Source organism: Gasterosteus aculeatus, chromosome 11, assembly GCF_964276395.1.
Source record: "Gasterosteus aculeatus chromosome 11, fGasAcu3.hap1.1, whole genome shotgun sequence".
In the NCBI taxonomy this organism is placed as follows: Eukaryota; Metazoa; Chordata; class Actinopteri; order Perciformes; family Gasterosteidae; genus Gasterosteus; species Gasterosteus aculeatus.
In genome coordinates, this window is record NC_135699.1 from 1,552,121 (window position 1) to 1,568,795 (window position 16,675).

The window sequence follows — 16,675 nt, forward strand, 5'->3', positions numbered from 1 at the left end:
CAGAGCCAACCACGTTATACCTTTAATGCAACAACCGATTCTGCGGATTCAAATGGCCAGCCATTGTTTCTTCCATCAACCACAGGCAAAAATGGATTCAAAATCACCTAAAGAATACTCGCGTTGAGGTATAACGTGGTTGGCTCTGGACGAGGTCTAGACCGTCAGAGCCGTTTCCTCCAACTATATTGGAACTCCTACGACAAATTGAAATCTCCTGGTGGTAAAATGCAAAGGTAGCAAGCCAAAGTCAGTTACAACGCGACGAGAATGGGATTCGTGATCAGATTGAAGAGCTTTTGTCGGAAGAAATGTGTAAATATGACCACTTCTACAAACCGTCGTTGGCGGACTATAAGGACGCGCGGATGGCCTGTCATTCATGGAGGGAGATCTCCGCAAACGTCGGTTTTCCGGTCGCGGGGTCCACAAAGTTCGAATCCCATTCTCGTCGCGTTGTAACTGACTTTGACCTGCTACCTTTGCATTTTACCACCAGGAGATTTCAATTTGTCGTAGGAGTTCCAATATAGTTGGAGGAAACGGCTCTGACGGTCTAGACCTCGTCCAAAGCCAACCACGTTATACCTTTAATGCAACAACCGATTCTGCGGATTCAAATGGCCAGCCATTGTTTCTTCCATCAACCACAGGCAAAAATGGATTCAAAATCACCTAAAGAATACTCGCGTTGAGGTATAACGTGGTTGGCTTTGGACGAGGTCTAGACCGTAAGAGCCGTTTCCTCCAACTATATTGGAACTCCTACGACAAATTGAAATCTCCTGGTGGTAAAATGCAAAGGTAGCAGGTCAAAGTCAGTTACAACGCGACGAGAATGGGATTCGTGATCAGATTGAAGAGCTTTTGTCGGAAGAAATGTGTAAATATGACCACTTCTACAAACCGTCGTTGGCGGACTATAAGGACGCGCGGATGGCCTGTCATTCATGGAGGGAGATCTCCGCAAACGTCGGTTTTCCGGTCGCGGGGTCCACAAAGTTCGAATCCCATTCTCGTCGCGTTGTAACTCACTTTGGCTTGCTACCTTTGCATTTTACCACCAGGAGATTTCAATTTGTCGTAGGAGTTCCAATATAGTTGGAGGAAACGGCTCTGACGGTCTAGACCTCGTCCAGAGCCAACCACGTTATACCTTTAATGCAACAACCGATTCTGCGGATTCAATCGGCCAGCCATTGTTTCTTCCATCAACCACAGGCAAAAATGGATTCAAAATCACCTAAAGAATACTCGCGTTGAGGTATAACGTGGTTGGCTTTGGACGAGGTCTAGACCGTCAGAGCCGTTTCCTCCAACTATATTGGAACTCCTTCGACAAATTGAAATCTCCTGGTGGTAAAATGCAAAGGTAGCAAGCCAAAGTCAGTTACAACGCGACGAGAATGGGATTCGTGATCAGATTGAAGAACTTTTGTCGGAAGAAATGTGTAAATATGACCACTTCTACAAACCGTCGTTGGCGGACTATAAGGACGCGCGGATGGCCTGTCATTCATGGAGGGAGATCTCCGCAAACGTTGGTTTTCCGGTCGCGGGGTCCACAAAGTTGTGGAGGAAAATACGGGACAAATGTGTCCGCAATGAAAAGCAACAGTGGCGATGCATGAATTTAAATGAGCGCGTCGACGCGACGGTGCGTTAAGACGCAGAGCATGCAGCAGCCTTAAGTTCATGCGTCGTTATGTCCTCACCTGAAAATGAAGAACAATGGAGGATGCAGGCATCGATCCCGCTACTTCTCGCATGCTAAGCGAGCGCTCTACCATTTGAGCTAATCCCCCACTATATAGATGCTTGGGTCCAATTGGGATAAGCCGGCCCCTGCATATAAACGCTTTTTAGAACCTCCCAGGACCATGAAAACATGCTACAATGTTGCCAATTATCTAACTATCCTGCAAAGCTGGAAGCCACACGACGAGGTGGCCGAGTGGTTAAGGCGATGGACTGCTAATCCATTGTGCTCTGCACGCATGGGTTCGAATCCCATTCTCGTCGCGTAGTAACTCACTTTGGCTTGCTACCTTTGCATTTTACCACCAGGAGATTTCAATTTGTCGTAGGAGTTCCAATATAGTTGGAGGAAACGGCTCTGACGGTCTAGACCTCGTCCAGAGCCAACCACGTTATACCTTTAATGCAACAACCGATTCTGCGGATTCAAATGGCCAGCCATTGTTTCTTCCATCAACCACAGGCAAAAATGGATTCAAAATCACCTAAAGAATACTCGCGTTGAGGTATAACGTGGTTGGCTTTGGACGAGGTCTAGACCGTAAGAGCCGTTTCCTCCAACTATATTGGAACTCCTACGACAAATTGAAATCTCCTGGTGGTAAAATGCAAAGGTAGCAAGCCAAAGTCAGTTACAACGCGACGAGAATGGGATTCGTGATCAGATTGAAGAGCTTTTGTCGGAAGAAATGTGTAAATATGACCACTTCTACAAACCGTCGTTGGCGGACTATAAGGACGCGCGGATGGCCTGTCATTCATGGAGGGAGATCTCCGCAAACGTCGGTTTTCCGGTCGCGGGGTCCACAAAGTTGTGGAGGAAAATACGGGACAAATGTGTCCGCAATGAAAAGCAACAGTGGCGATGCATGAATTTAAATGAGCGCGTCGACGCGACGGTGCGTTAAGACGCAGAAGCATGCAGCAGCCTTAAGTTAATGCGTCGTTATGTCCTCACCTGAAAATGAAGAACAATGGAGGATGCAGGCATCGATCCCGCTACTTCTCGCATGCTAAGCGAGCGCTCTACCATTTGAGCTAATCCCCCACTATATAGATGCTTGGGTCCAATTGGGATAAGCCGGCCCCTGCATATAAACGCTTTTTAGAACCTCCCAGGACCATGAAAACATGCTACAATGTTGCCAATTATCTAACTATCCTGCAAAGCTGGAAGCCACACGACGAGGTGGCCGAGTGGTTAAGGCGATGGACTGCTAATCCATTGTGCTCTGCACGCATGGGTTCGAATCCCATTCTCGTCGCGTTGTAAGTCACTTTGGCTTGCTACCTTTGCATTTTACCACCAGGAGATTTCAATTTGTCGTAGGAGTTCCAATATAGTTGGAGGAAACGGCTCTGACGGTCTAGACCTCGTCCAGAGCCAACCACGTTATACCTTTAATGCAACAACCGATTCTGCGGATTCAAATGGCCAGCCATTGTTTCTTCCATCAACCACAGGCAAAAATGGATTCAAAATCACCTAAAGAATACTCGCGTTGAGGTATAACGTGGTTGGCTTTGGACGAGGTCTAGACCGTAAGAGCCGTTTCCTCCAACTATATTGGAACTCCTACGACAAATTGAAATCTCCTGGTGGTAAAATGCAAAGGTAGCAAGCCAAAGTCAGTTACAACGCGACGAGAATGGGATTCGTGATCAGATTGAAGAGCTTTTGTCGGAAGAAATGTGTAAATATGACCACTTCTACAAACCGTCGTTGGCGGACTATAAGGACGCGCGGATGGCCTGTCATTCATGGAGGGAGATCTCCGCAAACGTCGGTTTTCCGGTCGCGGGGTCCACAAAGTTGTGGAGGAAAATACGGGACAAATGTGTCCGCAATGAAAAGCAACAGTGGCGATGCATGAATTTAAATGAGCGCGTCGACGCGACGGTGCGTTAAGACGCAGAAGCATGCAGCAGCCTTAAGTTCATGCGTCGTTATGTCCTCACCTGAAAATGAAGAACAATGGAGGATGCAGGCATCGATCCCGCTACTTCTCGCATGCTAAGCGAGCGCTCTACCATTTGAGCTAATCCCCCACTATATAGATGCTTGGGTCCAATTGGGATAAGCCGGCCCCTGCATATAAACGCTTTTTAGAACCTCCCAGGACCATGAAAACATGCTACAATGTTGCCAATTATCTAACTATCCTGCAAAGCTGGAAGCCACACGACGAGGTGGCCGAGTGGTTAAGGCGATGGACTGCTAATCCATTGTGCTCTGCACGCATGGGTTCGAATCCCATTCTCGTCGCGTTGTAACTGACTTTGGCTTGCTACCTTTGCATTTTACCACCAGGAGATTTCAATTTGTCGTAGGAGTTCCAATATAGTTGGAGGAAACGGCTCTGACGGTCTAGACCTCGTCCAAAGCCAACCACGTTATACCTTTAATGCAACAACCGATTCTGCGGATTCAAATGGCCAGCCATTGTTTCTTCCATCAACCACAGGCAAAAATGGATTCAAAATCACCTAAAGAATACTCGCGTTGAGGTATAACGTGGTTGGCTTTGGACGAGGTCTAGACCGTCAGAGCCGTTTCCTCCAACTATATTGGAACTCCTACGACAAATTGAAATCTCCTGGTGGTAAAATGCAAAGGTAGCAAGCCAAAGTCAGTTACAACGCGACGAGAATGGGATTCGTGATCAGATTGAAGAGCTTTTGTCGGAAGAAATGTGTAAATATGACCACTTCTACAAACCGTCGTTGGCGGACTATAAGGACGCGCGGATGGCCTGTCATTCATGGAGGGAGATCTCCGCAAACGTCGGTTTTCCGGTCGCGGGGTCCACAAAGTTGTGGAGGAAAATACGGGACAAATGTGTCCGCAATGAAAAGCAACAGTGGCGATGCATGAATTTAAATGAGCGCGTCGACGCGACGGTGCGTTAAGACGCAGAAGCATGCAGCAGCCTTAAGTTCATGCGTCGTTATGTCCTCACCTGAAAATGAAGAACAATGGAGGATGCAGGCATCGATCCCGCTACTTCTCGCATGCTAAGCGAGCGCTCTACCATTTGAGCTAATCCCCCACTATATAGATGCTTGGGTCCAATTGGGATAAGCCGGCCCCTGCATATAAACGCTTTTTAGAACCTCCCAGGACCATGAAAACATGCTACAATGTTGCCAATTATCTAACTATCCTGCAAAGTTGGAAGCCACACGACGAGGTGGCCGAGTGGTTAAGGCGATGGACTGCTAATCCATTGTGCTCTGCACGCATGGGTTCGAATCCCATTCTCGTCGCGTCGTAACTGACTTTGGCTTGCTACCTTTGCATTTTACCACCAGGAGATTTCAATTTGTCGTAGGAGTTCCAATATAGTTGGAGGAAACGGCTCTGACGGTCTAGACCTCGTCCAGAGCCAACCACGTTATACCTTTAATGCAACAACCGATTCTGCGGATTCAAATGGCCAGCCATTGTTTCTTCCATCAACCACAGGCAAAAATGGATTCAAAATCACCTAAAGAATACTCGCGTTGAGGTATAACGTGGTTGGCTTTGGACGAGGTCTAGACCGTCAGAGCCGTTTCCTCCAACTATATTGGAACTCCTACGACAAATTGAAATCTCCTGGTGGTAAAATGCAAAGGTAGCAAGCCAAAGTCAGTTACAACGCGACGAGAATGGGATTCGTGATCAGATTGAAGAGCTTTTGTCGGAAGAAATGTGTAAATATGACCACTTCTACAAACCGTCGTTGGCGGACTATAAGGACGCGCGGATGGCCTGTCATTCATGGAGGGAGATCTCCGCAAACGTCGGTTTTCCGGTCGCGGGGTCCACAAAGTTGTGGAGGAAAATACGGGACAAATGTGTCCGCAATGAAAAGCAACAGTGGCGATGCATGAATTTAAATGAGCGCGTCGACGCGACGGTGCGTTAAGACGCAGAAGCATGCAGCAGCCTTAAGTTCATGCGTCGTTATGTCCTCACCTGAAAATGAAGAACAATGGAGGATGCAGGCATCGATCCCGCTACTTCTCGCATGCTAAGCGAGCGCTCTACCATTTGAGCTAATCCCCCACTATATAGATGCTTGGGTCCAATTGGGATAAGCCGGCCCCTGCATATAAACACTTTTTAGAACCTCCCAGGACCATGAAAACATGCTACAATGTTGCCAATTATCTAACTATCCTGCAAAGTTGGAAGCCACACGACGAGGTGGCCGAGTGGTTAAGGCGATGGACTGCTAATCCATTGTGCTCTGCACGCATGGGTTCGAATCCCATTCTCGTCGCGTCGTAACTGACTTTGGCTTGCTACCTTTGCATTTTACCACCAGGAGATTTCAATTTGTCGTAGGAGTTCCAATATAGTTGGAGGAAACGGCTCTGACGGTCTAGACCTCGTCCAGAGCCAACCACGTTATACCTTTAATGCAACAACCGATTCTGCGGATTCAAATGGCCAGCCATTGTTTCTTCCATCAACCACAGGCAAAAATGGATTCAAAATCACCTAAAGAATACTCGCGTTGAGGTATAACGTGGTTGGCTTTGGACGAGGTCTAGACCGTCAGAGCCGTTTCCTCCAACTATATTGGAACTCCTACGACAAATTGAAATCTCCTGGTGGTAAAATGCAAAGGTAGCAAGCCAAAGTCAGTTACAACGCGACGAGAATGGGATTCGTGATCAGATTGAAGAGCTTTTGTCGGAAGAAATGTGTAAATATGACCACTTCTACAAACCGTCGTTGGCGGACTATAAGGACGCGCGGATGGCCTGTCATTCATGGAGGGAGATCTCCGCAAACGTCGGTTTTCCGGTCGCGGGGTCCACAAAGTTCGAATCCCATTCTCGTCGCGTTGTAACTGACTTTGACCTGCTACCTTTGCATTTTACCACCAGGAGATTTCAATTTGTCGTAGGAGTTCCAATATAGTTGGAGGAAACGGCTCTGACGGTCTAGACCTCGTCCAAAGCCAACCACGTTATACCTTTAATGCAACAACCGATTCTGCGGATTCAAATGGCCAGCCATTGTTTCTTCCATCAACCACAGGCAAAAATGGATTCAAAATCACCTAAAGAATACTCGCGTTGAGGTATAACGTGGTTGGCTTTGGACGAGGTCTAGACCGTCAGAGCCGTTTCCTCCAACTATATTGGAACTCCTACGACAAATTGAAATCTCCTGGTGGTAAAATGCAAAGGTAGCAAGCCAAAGTCAGTTACAACGCGACGAGAATGGGATTCGTGATCAGATTGAAGAGCTTTTGTCGGAAGAAATGTGTAAATATGACCACTTCTACAAACCGTCGTTGGCGGACTATAAGGACGCGCGGATGGCCTGTCATTCATGGAGGGAGATCTCCGCAAACGTCGGTTTTCCGGTCGCGGGGTCCACAAAGTTCGAATCCCATTCTCGTCGCGTTGTAACTCACTTTGGCTTGCTACCTTTGCATTTTACCACCAGGAGATTTCAATTTGTCGTAGGAGTTCCAATATAGTTGGAGGAAACGGCTCTGACGGTCTAGACCTCGTCCAGAGCCAACCACGTTATACCTTTAATGCAACAACCGATTCTGCGGATTCAAATGGCCAGCCATTGTTTCTTCCATCAACCACAGGCAAAAATGGATTCAAAATCACCTAAAGAATACTCGCGTTGAGGTATAACGTGGTTGGCTTTGGACGAGGTCTAGACCGTAAGAGCCGTTTCCTCCAACTATATTGGAACTCCTACGACAAATTGAAATCTCCTGGTGGTAAAATGCAAAGGTAGCAAGCCAAAGTCAGTTACAACGCGACGAGAATGGGATTCGTGATCAGATTGAAGAGCTTTTGTCGGAAGAAATGTGTAAATATGACCACTTCTACAAACCGTCGTTGGCGGACTATAAGGACGCGCGGATGGCCTGTCATTCATGGAGGGAGATCTCCGCAAACGTCGGTTTTCCGGTCGCGGGGTCCACAAAGTTGTGGAGGAAAATACGGGACAAATGTGTCCGCAATGAAAAGCAACAGTGGCGATGCATGAATTTAAATGAGCGCGTCGACGCGACGGTGCGTTAAGACGCAGAAGCATGCAGCAGCCTTAAGTTCATGCGTCGTTATGTCCTCACCTGAAAATGAAGAACAATGGAGGATGCAGGCATCGATCCCGCTACTTCTCGCATGCTAAGCGAGCGCTCTACCATTTGAGCTAATCCCCCACTATATAGATGCTTGGGTCCAATTGGGATAAGCCGGCCCCTGCATATAAACGCTTTTTAGAACCTCCCAGGACCATGAAAACATGCTACAATGTTGCCAATTATCTAACTATCCTGCAAAGCTGGAAGCCACACGACGAGGTGGCCGAGTGGTTAAGGCGATGGACTGCTAATCCATTGTGCTCTGCACGCATGGGTTCGAATCCCATTCTCGTCGCGTTGTAACTGACTTTGGCTTGCTACCTTTGCATTTTACCACCAGGAGATTTCAATTTGTCGTAGGAGTTCCAATATAGTTGGAGGAAACGGCTCTGACGGTCTAGACCTCGTCCAAAGCCAACCACGTTATACCTTTAATGCAACAACCGATTCTGCGGATTCAAATGGCCAGCCATTGTTTCTTCCATCAACCACAGGCAAAAATGGATTCAAAATCACCTAAAGAATACTCGCGTTGAGGTATAACGTGGTTGGCTTTGGACGAGGTCTAGACCGTCAGAGCCGTTTCCTCCAACTATATTGGAACTCCTACGACAAATTGAAATCTCCTGGTGGTAAAATGCAAAGGTAGCAAGCCAAAGTCAGTTACAACGCGACGAGAATGGGATTCGTGATCAGATTGAAGAGCTTTTGTCGGAAGAAATGTGTAAATATGACCACTTCTACAAACCGTCGTTGGCGGACTATAAGGACGCGCGGATGGCCTGTCATTCATGGAGGGAGATCTCCGCAAACGTCGGTTTTCCGGTCGCGGGGTCCACAAAGTTGTGGAGGAAAATACGGGACAAATGTGTCCGCAATGAAAAGCAACAGTGGCGATGCATGAATTTAAATGAGCGCGTCGACGCGACGGTGCGTTAAGACGCAGAAGCATGCAGCAGCCTTAAGTTCATGCGTCGTTATGTCCTCACCTGAAAATGAAGAACAATGGAGGATGCAGGCATCGATCCCGCTACTTCTCGCATGCTAAGCGAGCGCTCTACCATTTGAGCTAATCCCCCACTATATAGATGCTTGGGTCCAATTGGGATAAGCCGGCCCCTGCATATAAACGCTTTTTAGAACCTCCCAGGACCATGAAAACATGCTACAATGTTGCCAATTATCTAACTATCCTGCAAAGTTGGAAGCCACACGACGAGGTGGCCGAGTGGTTAAGGCGATGGACTGCTAATCCATTGTGCTCTGCACGCATGGGTTCGAATCCCATTCTCGTCGCGTCGTAACTGACTTTGGCTTGCTACCTTTGCATTTTACCACCAGGAGATTTCAATTTGTCGTAGGAGTTCCAATATAGTTGGAGGAAACGGCTCTGACGGTCTAGACCTCGTCCAGAGCCAACCACGTTATACCTTTAATGCAACAACCGATTCTGCGGATTCAAATGGCCAGCCATTGTTTCTTCCATCAACCACAGGCAAAAATGGATTCAAAATCACCTAAAGAATACTCGCGTTGAGGTATAACGTGGTTGGCTTTGGACGAGGTCTAGACCGTCAGAGCCGTTTCCTCCAACTATATTGGAACTCCTACGACAAATTGAAATCTCCTGGTGGTAAAATGCAAAGGTAGCAAGCCAAAGTCAGTTACAACGCGACGAGAATGGGATTCGTGATCAGATTGAAGAGCTTTTGTCGGAAGAAATGTGTAAATATGACCACTTCTACAAACCGTCGTTGGCGGACTATAAGGACGCGCGGATGGCCTGTCATTCATGGAGGGAGATCTCCGCAAACGTCGGTTTTCCGGTCGCGGGGTCCACAAAGTTGTGGAGGAAAATACGGGACAAATGTGTCCGCAATGAAAAGCAACAGTGGCGATGCATGAATTTAAATGAGCGCGTCGACGCGACGGTGCGTTAAGACGCAGAAGCATGCAGCAGCCTTAAGTTCATGCGTCGTTATGTCCTCACCTGAAAATGAAGAACAATGGAGGATGCAGGCATCGATCCCGCTACTTCTCGCATGCTAAGCGAGCGCTCTACCATTTGAGCTAATCCCCCACTATATAGATGCTTGGGTCCAATTGGGATAAGCCGGCCCCTGCATATAAACACTTTTTAGAACCTCCCAGGACCATGAAAACATGCTACAATGTTGCCAATTATCTAACTATCCTGCAAAGTTGGAAGCCACACGACGAGGTGGCCGAGTGGTTAAGGCGATGGACTGCTAATCCATTGTGCTCTGCACGCATGGGTTCGAATCCCATTCTCGTCGCGTCGTAACTGACTTTGGCTTGCTACCTTTGCATTTTACCACCAGGAGATTTCAATTTGTCGTAGGAGTTCCAATATAGTTGGAGGAAACGGCTCTGACGGTCTAGACCTCGTCCAGAGCCAACCACGTTATACCTTTAATGCAACAACCGATTCTGCGGATTCAAATGGCCAGCCATTGTTTCTTCCATCAACCACAGGCAAAAATGGATTCAAAATCACCTAAAGAATACTCGCGTTGAGGTATAACGTGGTTGGCTTTGGACGAGGTCTAGACCGTCAGAGCCGTTTCCTCCAACTATATTGGAACTCCTACGACAAATTGAAATCTCCTGGTGGTAAAATGCAAAGGTAGCAAGCCAAAGTCAGTTACAACGCGACGAGAATGGGATTCGTGATCAGATTGAAGAGCTTTTGTCGGAAGAAATGTGTAAATATGACCACTTCTACAAACCGTCGTTGGCGGACTATAAGGACGCGCGGATGGCCTGTCATTCATGGAGGGAGATCTCCGCAAACGTCGGTTTTCCGGTCGCGGGGTCCACAAAGTTCGAATCCCATTCTCGTCGCGTTGTAACTGACTTTGACCTGCTACCTTTGCATTTTACCACCAGGAGATTTCAATTTGTCGTAGGAGTTCCAATATAGTTGGAGGAAACGGCTCTGACGGTCTAGACCTCGTCCAAAGCCAACCACGTTATACCTTTAATGCAACAACCGATTCTGCGGATTCAAATGGCCAGCCATTGTTTCTTCCATCAACCACAGGCAAAAATGGATTCAAAATCACCTAAAGAATACTCGCGTTGAGGTATAACGTGGTTGGCTTTGGACGAGGTCTAGACCGTCAGAGCCGTTTCCTCCAACTATATTGGAACTCCTACGACAAATTGAAATCTCCTGGTGGTAAAATGCAAAGGTAGCAAGCCAAAGTCAGTTACAACGCGACGAGAATGGGATTCGTGATCAGATTGAAGAGCTTTTGTCGGAAGAAATGTGTAAATATGACCACTTCTACAAACCGTCGTTGGCGGACTATAAGGACGCGCGGATGGCCTGTCATTCATGGAGGGAGATCTCCGCAAACGTCGGTTTTCCGGTCGCGGGGTCCACAAAGTTGTGGAGGAAAATACGGGACAAATGTGTCCGCAATGAAAAGCAACAGTGGCGATGCATGAATTTAAATGAGCGCGTCGACGCGACGGTGCGTTAAGACGCAGAAGCATGCAGCAGCCTTAAGTTCATGCGTCGTTATGTCCTCACCTGAAAATGAAGAACAATGGAGGATGCAGGCATCGATCCCGCTACTTCTCGCATGCTAAGCGAGCGCTCTACCATTTGAGCTAATCCCCCACTATATAGATGCTTGGGTCCAATTGGGATAAGCCGGCCCCTGCATATAAACGCTTTTTAGAACCTCCCAGGACCATGAAAACATGCTACAATGTTGCCAATTATCTAACTATCCTGCAAAGTTGGAAGCCACACGACGAGGTGGCCGAGTGGTTAAGGCGATGGACTGCTAATCCATTGTGCTCTGCACGCATGGGTTCGAATCCCATTCTCGTCGCGTCGTAACTGACTTTGGCTTGCTACCTTTGCATTTTACCACCAGGAGATTTCAATTTGTCGTAGGAGTTCCAATATAGTTGGAGGAAACGGCTCTGACGGTCTAGACCTCGTCCAGAGCCAACCACGTTATACCTTTAATGCAACAACCGATTCTGCGGATTCAAATGGCCAGCCATTGTTTCTTCCATCAACCACAGGCAAAAATGGATTCAAAATCACCTAAAGAATACTCGCGTTGAGGTATAACGTGGTTGGCTTTGGACGAGGTCTAGACCGTCAGAGCCGTTTCCTCCAACTATATTGGAACTCCTACGACAAATTGAAATCTCCTGGTGGTAAAATGCAAAGGTAGCAAGCCAAAGTCAGTTACAACGCGACGAGAATGGGATTCGTGATCAGATTGAAGAGCTTTTGTCGGAAGAAATGTGTAAATATGACCACTTCTACAAACCGTCGTTGGCGGACTATAAGGACGCGCGGATGGCCTGTCATTCATGGAGGGAGATCTCCGCAAACGTCGGTTTTCCGGTCGCGGGGTCCACAAAGTTGTGGAGGAAAATACGGGACAAATGTGTCCGCAATGAAAAGCAACAGTGGCGATGCATGAATTTAAATGAGCGCGTCGACGCGACGGTGCGTTAAGACGCAGAAGCATGCAGCAGCCTTAAGTTCATGCGTCGTTATGTCCTCACCTGAAAATGAAGAACAATGGAGGATGCAGGCATCGATCCCGCTACTTCTCGCATGCTAAGCGAGCGCTCTACCATTTGAGCTAATCCCCCACTATATAGATGCTTGGGTCCAATTGGGATAAGCCGGCCCCTGCATATAAACGCTTTTTAGAACCTCCCAGGACCATGAAAACATGCTACAATGTTGCCAATTATCTAACTATCCTGCAAAGTTGGAAGCCACACGACGAGGTGGCCGAGTGGTTAAGGCGATGGACTGCTAATCCATTGTGCTCTGCACGCATGGGTTCGAATCCCATTCTCGTCGCGTCGTAACTGACTTTGGCTTGCTACCTTTGCATTTTACCACCAGGAGATTTCAATTTGTCGTAGGAGTTCCAATATAGTTGGAGGAAACGGCTCTGACGGTCTAGACCTCGTCCAGAGCCAACCACGTTATACCTTTAATGCAACAACCGATTCTGCGGATTCAAATGGCCAGCCATTGTTTCTTCCATCAACCACAGGCAAAAATGGATTCAAAATCACCTAAAGAATACTCGCGTTGAGGTATAACGTGGTTGGCTTTGGACGAGGTCTAGACCGTCAGAGCCGTTTCCTCCAACTATATTGGAACTCCTACGACAAATTGAAATCTCCTGGTGGTAAAATGCAAAGGTAGCAAGCCAAAGTCAGTTACAACGCGACGAGAATGGGATTCGTGATCAGATTGAAGAGCTTTTGTCGGAAGAAATGTGTAAATATGACCACTTCTACAAACCGTCGTTGGCGGACTATAAGGACGCGCGGATGGCCTGTCATTCATGGAGGGAGATCTCCGCAAACGTCGGTTTTCCGGTCGCGGGGTCCACAAAGTTGTGGAGGAAAATACGGGACAAATGTGTCCGCAATGAAAAGCAACAGTGGCGATGCATGAATTTAAATGAGCGCGTCGACGCGACGGTGCGTTAAGACGCAGAAGCATGCAGCAGCCTTAAGTTCATGCGTCGTTATGTCCTCACCTGAAAATGAAGAACAATGGAGGATGCAGGCATCGATCCCGCTACTTCTCGCATGCTAAGCGAGCGCTCTACCATTTGAGCTAATCCCCCACTATATAGATGCTTGGGTCCAATTGGGATAAGCCGGCCCCTGCATATAAACACTTTTTAGAACCTCCCAGGACCATGAAAACATGCTACAATGTTGCCAATTATCTAACTATCCTGCAAAGTTGGAAGCCACACGACGAGGTGGCCGAGTGGTTAAGGCGATGGACTGCTAATCCATTGTGCTCTGCACGCATGGGTTCGAATCCCATTCTCGTCGCGTCGTAACTGACTTTGGCTTGCTACCTTTGCATTTTACCACCAGGAGATTTCAATTTGTCGTAGGAGTTCCAATATAGTTGGAGGAAACGGCTCTGACGGTCTAGACCTCGTCCAGAGCCAACCACGTTATACCTTTAATGCAACAACCGATTCTGCGGATTCAAATGGCCAGCCATTGTTTCTTCCATCAACCACAGGCAAAAATGGATTCAAAATCACCTAAAGAATACTCGCGTTGAGGTATAACGTGGTTGGCTTTGGACGAGGTCTAGACCGTCAGAGCCGTTTCCTCCAACTATATTGGAACTCCTACGACAAATTGAAATCTCCTGGTGGTAAAATGCAAAGGTAGCAAGCCAAAGTCAGTTACAACGCGACGAGAATGGGATTCGTGATCAGATTGAAGAGCTTTTGTCGGAAGAAATGTGTAAATATGACCACTTCTACAAACCGTCGTTGGCGGACTATAAGGACGCGCGGATGGCCTGTCATTCATGGAGGGAGATCTCCGCAAACGTCGGTTTTCCGGTCGCGGGGTCCACAAAGTTCGAATCCCATTCTCGTCGCGTTGTAACTGACTTTGACCTGCTACCTTTGCATTTTACCACCAGGAGATTTCAATTTGTCGTAGGAGTTCCAATATAGTTGGAGGAAACGGCTCTGACGGTCTAGACCTCGTCCAAAGCCAACCACGTTATACCTTTAATGCAACAACCGATTCTGCGGATTCAAATGGCCAGCCATTGTTTCTTCCATCAACCACAGGCAAAAATGGATTCAAAATCACCTAAAGAATACTCGCGTTGAGGTATAACGTGGTTGGCTTTGGACGAGGTCTAGACCGTCAGAGCCGTTTCCTCCAACTATATTGGAACTCCTACGACAAATTGAAATCTCCTGGTGGTAAAATGCAAAGGTAGCAAGCCAAAGTCAGTTACAACGCGACGAGAATGGGATTCGTGATCAGATTGAAGAGCTTTTGTCGGAAGAAATGTGTAAATATGACCACTTCTACAAACCGTCGTTGGCGGACTATAAGGACGCGCGGATGGCCTGTCATTCATGGAGGGAGATCTCCGCAAACGTCGGTTTTCCGGTCGCGGGGTCCACAAAGTTGTGGAGGAAAATACGGGACAAATGTGTCCGCAATGAAAAGCAACAGTGGCGATGCATGAATTTAAATGAGCGCGTCGACGCGACGGTGCGTTAAGACGCAGAAGCATGCAGCAGCCTTAAGTTCATGCGTCGTTATGTCCTCACCTGAAAATGAAGAACAATGGAGGATGCAGGCATCGATCCCGCTACTTCTCGCATGCTAAGCGAGCGCTCTACCATTTGAGCTAATCCCCCACTATATAGATGCTTGGGTCCAATTGGGATAAGCCGGCCCCTGCATATAAACGCTTTTTAGAACCTCCCAGGACCATGAAAACATGCTACAATGTTGCCAATTATCTAACTATCCTGCAAAGTTGGAAGCCACACGACGAGGTGGCCGAGTGGTTAAGGCGATGGACTGCTAATCCATTGTGCTCTGCACGCATGGGTTCGAATCCCATTCTCGTCGCGTCGTAACTGACTTTGGCTTGCTACCTTTGCATTTTACCACCAGGAGATTTCAATTTGTCGTAGGAGTTCCAATATAGTTGGAGGAAACGGCTCTGACGGTCTAGACCTCGTCCAGAGCCAACCACGTTATACCTTTAATGCAACAACCGATTCTGCGGATTCAAATGGCCAGCCATTGTTTCTTCCATCAACCACAGGCAAAAATGGATTCAAAATCACCTAAAGAATACTCGCGTTGAGGTATAACGTGGTTGGCTTTGGACGAGGTCTAGACCGTCAGAGCCGTTTCCTCCAACTATATTGGAACTCCTACGACAAATTGAAATCTCCTGGTGGTAAAATGCAAAGGTAGCAAGCCAAAGTCAGTTACAACGCGACGAGAATGGGATTCGTGATCAGATTGAAGAGCTTTTGTCGGAAGAAATGTGTAAATATGACCACTTCTACAAACCGTCGTTGGCGGACTATAAGGACGCGCGGATGGCCTGTCATTCATGGAGGGAGATCTCCGCAAACGTCGGTTTTCCGGTCGCGGGGTCCACAAAGTTGTGGAGGAAAATACGGGACAAATGTGTCCGCAATGAAAAGCAACAGTGGCGATGCATGAATTTAAATGAGCGCGTCGACGCGACGGTGCGTTAAGACGCAGAAGCATGCAGCAGCCTTAAGTTCATGCGTCGTTATGTCCTCACCTGAAAATGAAGAACAATGGAGGATGCAGGCATCGATCCCGCTACTTCTCGCATGCTAAGCGAGCGCTCTACCATTTGAGCTAATCCCCCACTATATAGATGCTTGGGTCCAATCCTAAAGAATACTCGCGTTGAGGTATAACGTGGTTGGCTTTGGACGAGGTCTAGACCGTAAGAGCCGTTTCCTCCAACTATATTGGAACTCCTACGACAAATTGAAATCTCCTGGTGGTAAAATGCAAAGGTAGCAGGTCAAAGTCAGTTACAACGCGACGAGAATGGGATTCGTGATCAGATTGAAGAGCTTTTGTCGGAAGAAATGTGTAAATATGACCACTTCTACAAACCGTCGTTGGCGGACTATAAGGACGCGCGGATGGCCTGTATTCATGGAGGGAGATCTCCGCAAACGTCGGTTTTCCGGTCGCGGGGTCCACAAAGTTCGAATCCCATTCTCGTCGCGTTGTAACTGACTTTGACCTGCTACCTTTGCATTTTACCACCAGGAGATTTCAATTTGTCGTAGGAGTTCCAATATAGTTGGAGGAAACGGCTCTGACGGTCTAGACCTCGTCCAAAGCCTACCACGTTATACCTTTAATGCAACAACCGATTCTGCGGATTCAAATGGCCAGCCATTGTTTCTTCCATCAACCACAGGCAAAAATGGATTCAA

The 16,675-nt window shown here is 47.6% G+C and overlaps 12 non-coding genes across 12 annotated transcripts; all 12 read left to right on the forward strand.

The window, feature by feature from the left end:
- Positions 1–1,940: 1,940 nt before the first annotated feature.
- trnas-gcu (transfer RNA serine (anticodon GCU)) lies at positions 1,941–2,022 on the forward strand. Its single transcript has one exon. It is a non-coding gene; the product is annotated as a tRNA-Ser (tRNA).
- A 919-nt stretch (positions 2,023–2,941) lies between these two features.
- Positions 2,942–3,023, forward strand: trnas-gcu (transfer RNA serine (anticodon GCU)). The gene has a single exon. It is a non-coding gene; the product is annotated as a tRNA-Ser (tRNA).
- A 919-nt stretch (positions 3,024–3,942) lies between these two features.
- On the forward strand, positions 3,943–4,024 carry trnas-gcu (transfer RNA serine (anticodon GCU)). Its single transcript has one exon. It is a non-coding gene; the product is annotated as a tRNA-Ser (tRNA).
- A 919-nt stretch (positions 4,025–4,943) lies between these two features.
- Positions 4,944–5,025, forward strand: trnas-gcu (transfer RNA serine (anticodon GCU)). Its single transcript has one exon. It is a non-coding gene; the product is annotated as a tRNA-Ser (tRNA).
- A 919-nt stretch (positions 5,026–5,944) lies between these two features.
- On the forward strand, positions 5,945–6,026 carry trnas-gcu (transfer RNA serine (anticodon GCU)). Its single transcript has one exon. It is a non-coding gene; the product is annotated as a tRNA-Ser (tRNA).
- Positions 6,027–8,081: 2,055 nt separating this feature from the next.
- Positions 8,082–8,163, forward strand: trnas-gcu (transfer RNA serine (anticodon GCU)). The gene has a single exon. It is a non-coding gene; the product is annotated as a tRNA-Ser (tRNA).
- Positions 8,164–9,082: 919 nt separating this feature from the next.
- Positions 9,083–9,164, forward strand: trnas-gcu (transfer RNA serine (anticodon GCU)). The gene has a single exon. It is a non-coding gene; the product is annotated as a tRNA-Ser (tRNA).
- A 919-nt stretch (positions 9,165–10,083) lies between these two features.
- On the forward strand, positions 10,084–10,165 carry trnas-gcu (transfer RNA serine (anticodon GCU)). The gene has a single exon. It is a non-coding gene; the product is annotated as a tRNA-Ser (tRNA).
- Positions 10,166–11,652: 1,487 nt separating this feature from the next.
- trnas-gcu (transfer RNA serine (anticodon GCU)) lies at positions 11,653–11,734 on the forward strand. The gene has a single exon. It is a non-coding gene; the product is annotated as a tRNA-Ser (tRNA).
- A 919-nt stretch (positions 11,735–12,653) lies between these two features.
- trnas-gcu (transfer RNA serine (anticodon GCU)) lies at positions 12,654–12,735 on the forward strand. Its single transcript has one exon. It is a non-coding gene; the product is annotated as a tRNA-Ser (tRNA).
- Positions 12,736–13,654: 919 nt separating this feature from the next.
- On the forward strand, positions 13,655–13,736 carry trnas-gcu (transfer RNA serine (anticodon GCU)). The gene has a single exon. It is a non-coding gene; the product is annotated as a tRNA-Ser (tRNA).
- Positions 13,737–15,223: 1,487 nt separating this feature from the next.
- On the forward strand, positions 15,224–15,305 carry trnas-gcu (transfer RNA serine (anticodon GCU)). Its single transcript has one exon. It is a non-coding gene; the product is annotated as a tRNA-Ser (tRNA).
- The last annotated feature ends 1,370 nt before the right edge of the window (positions 15,306–16,675 follow it).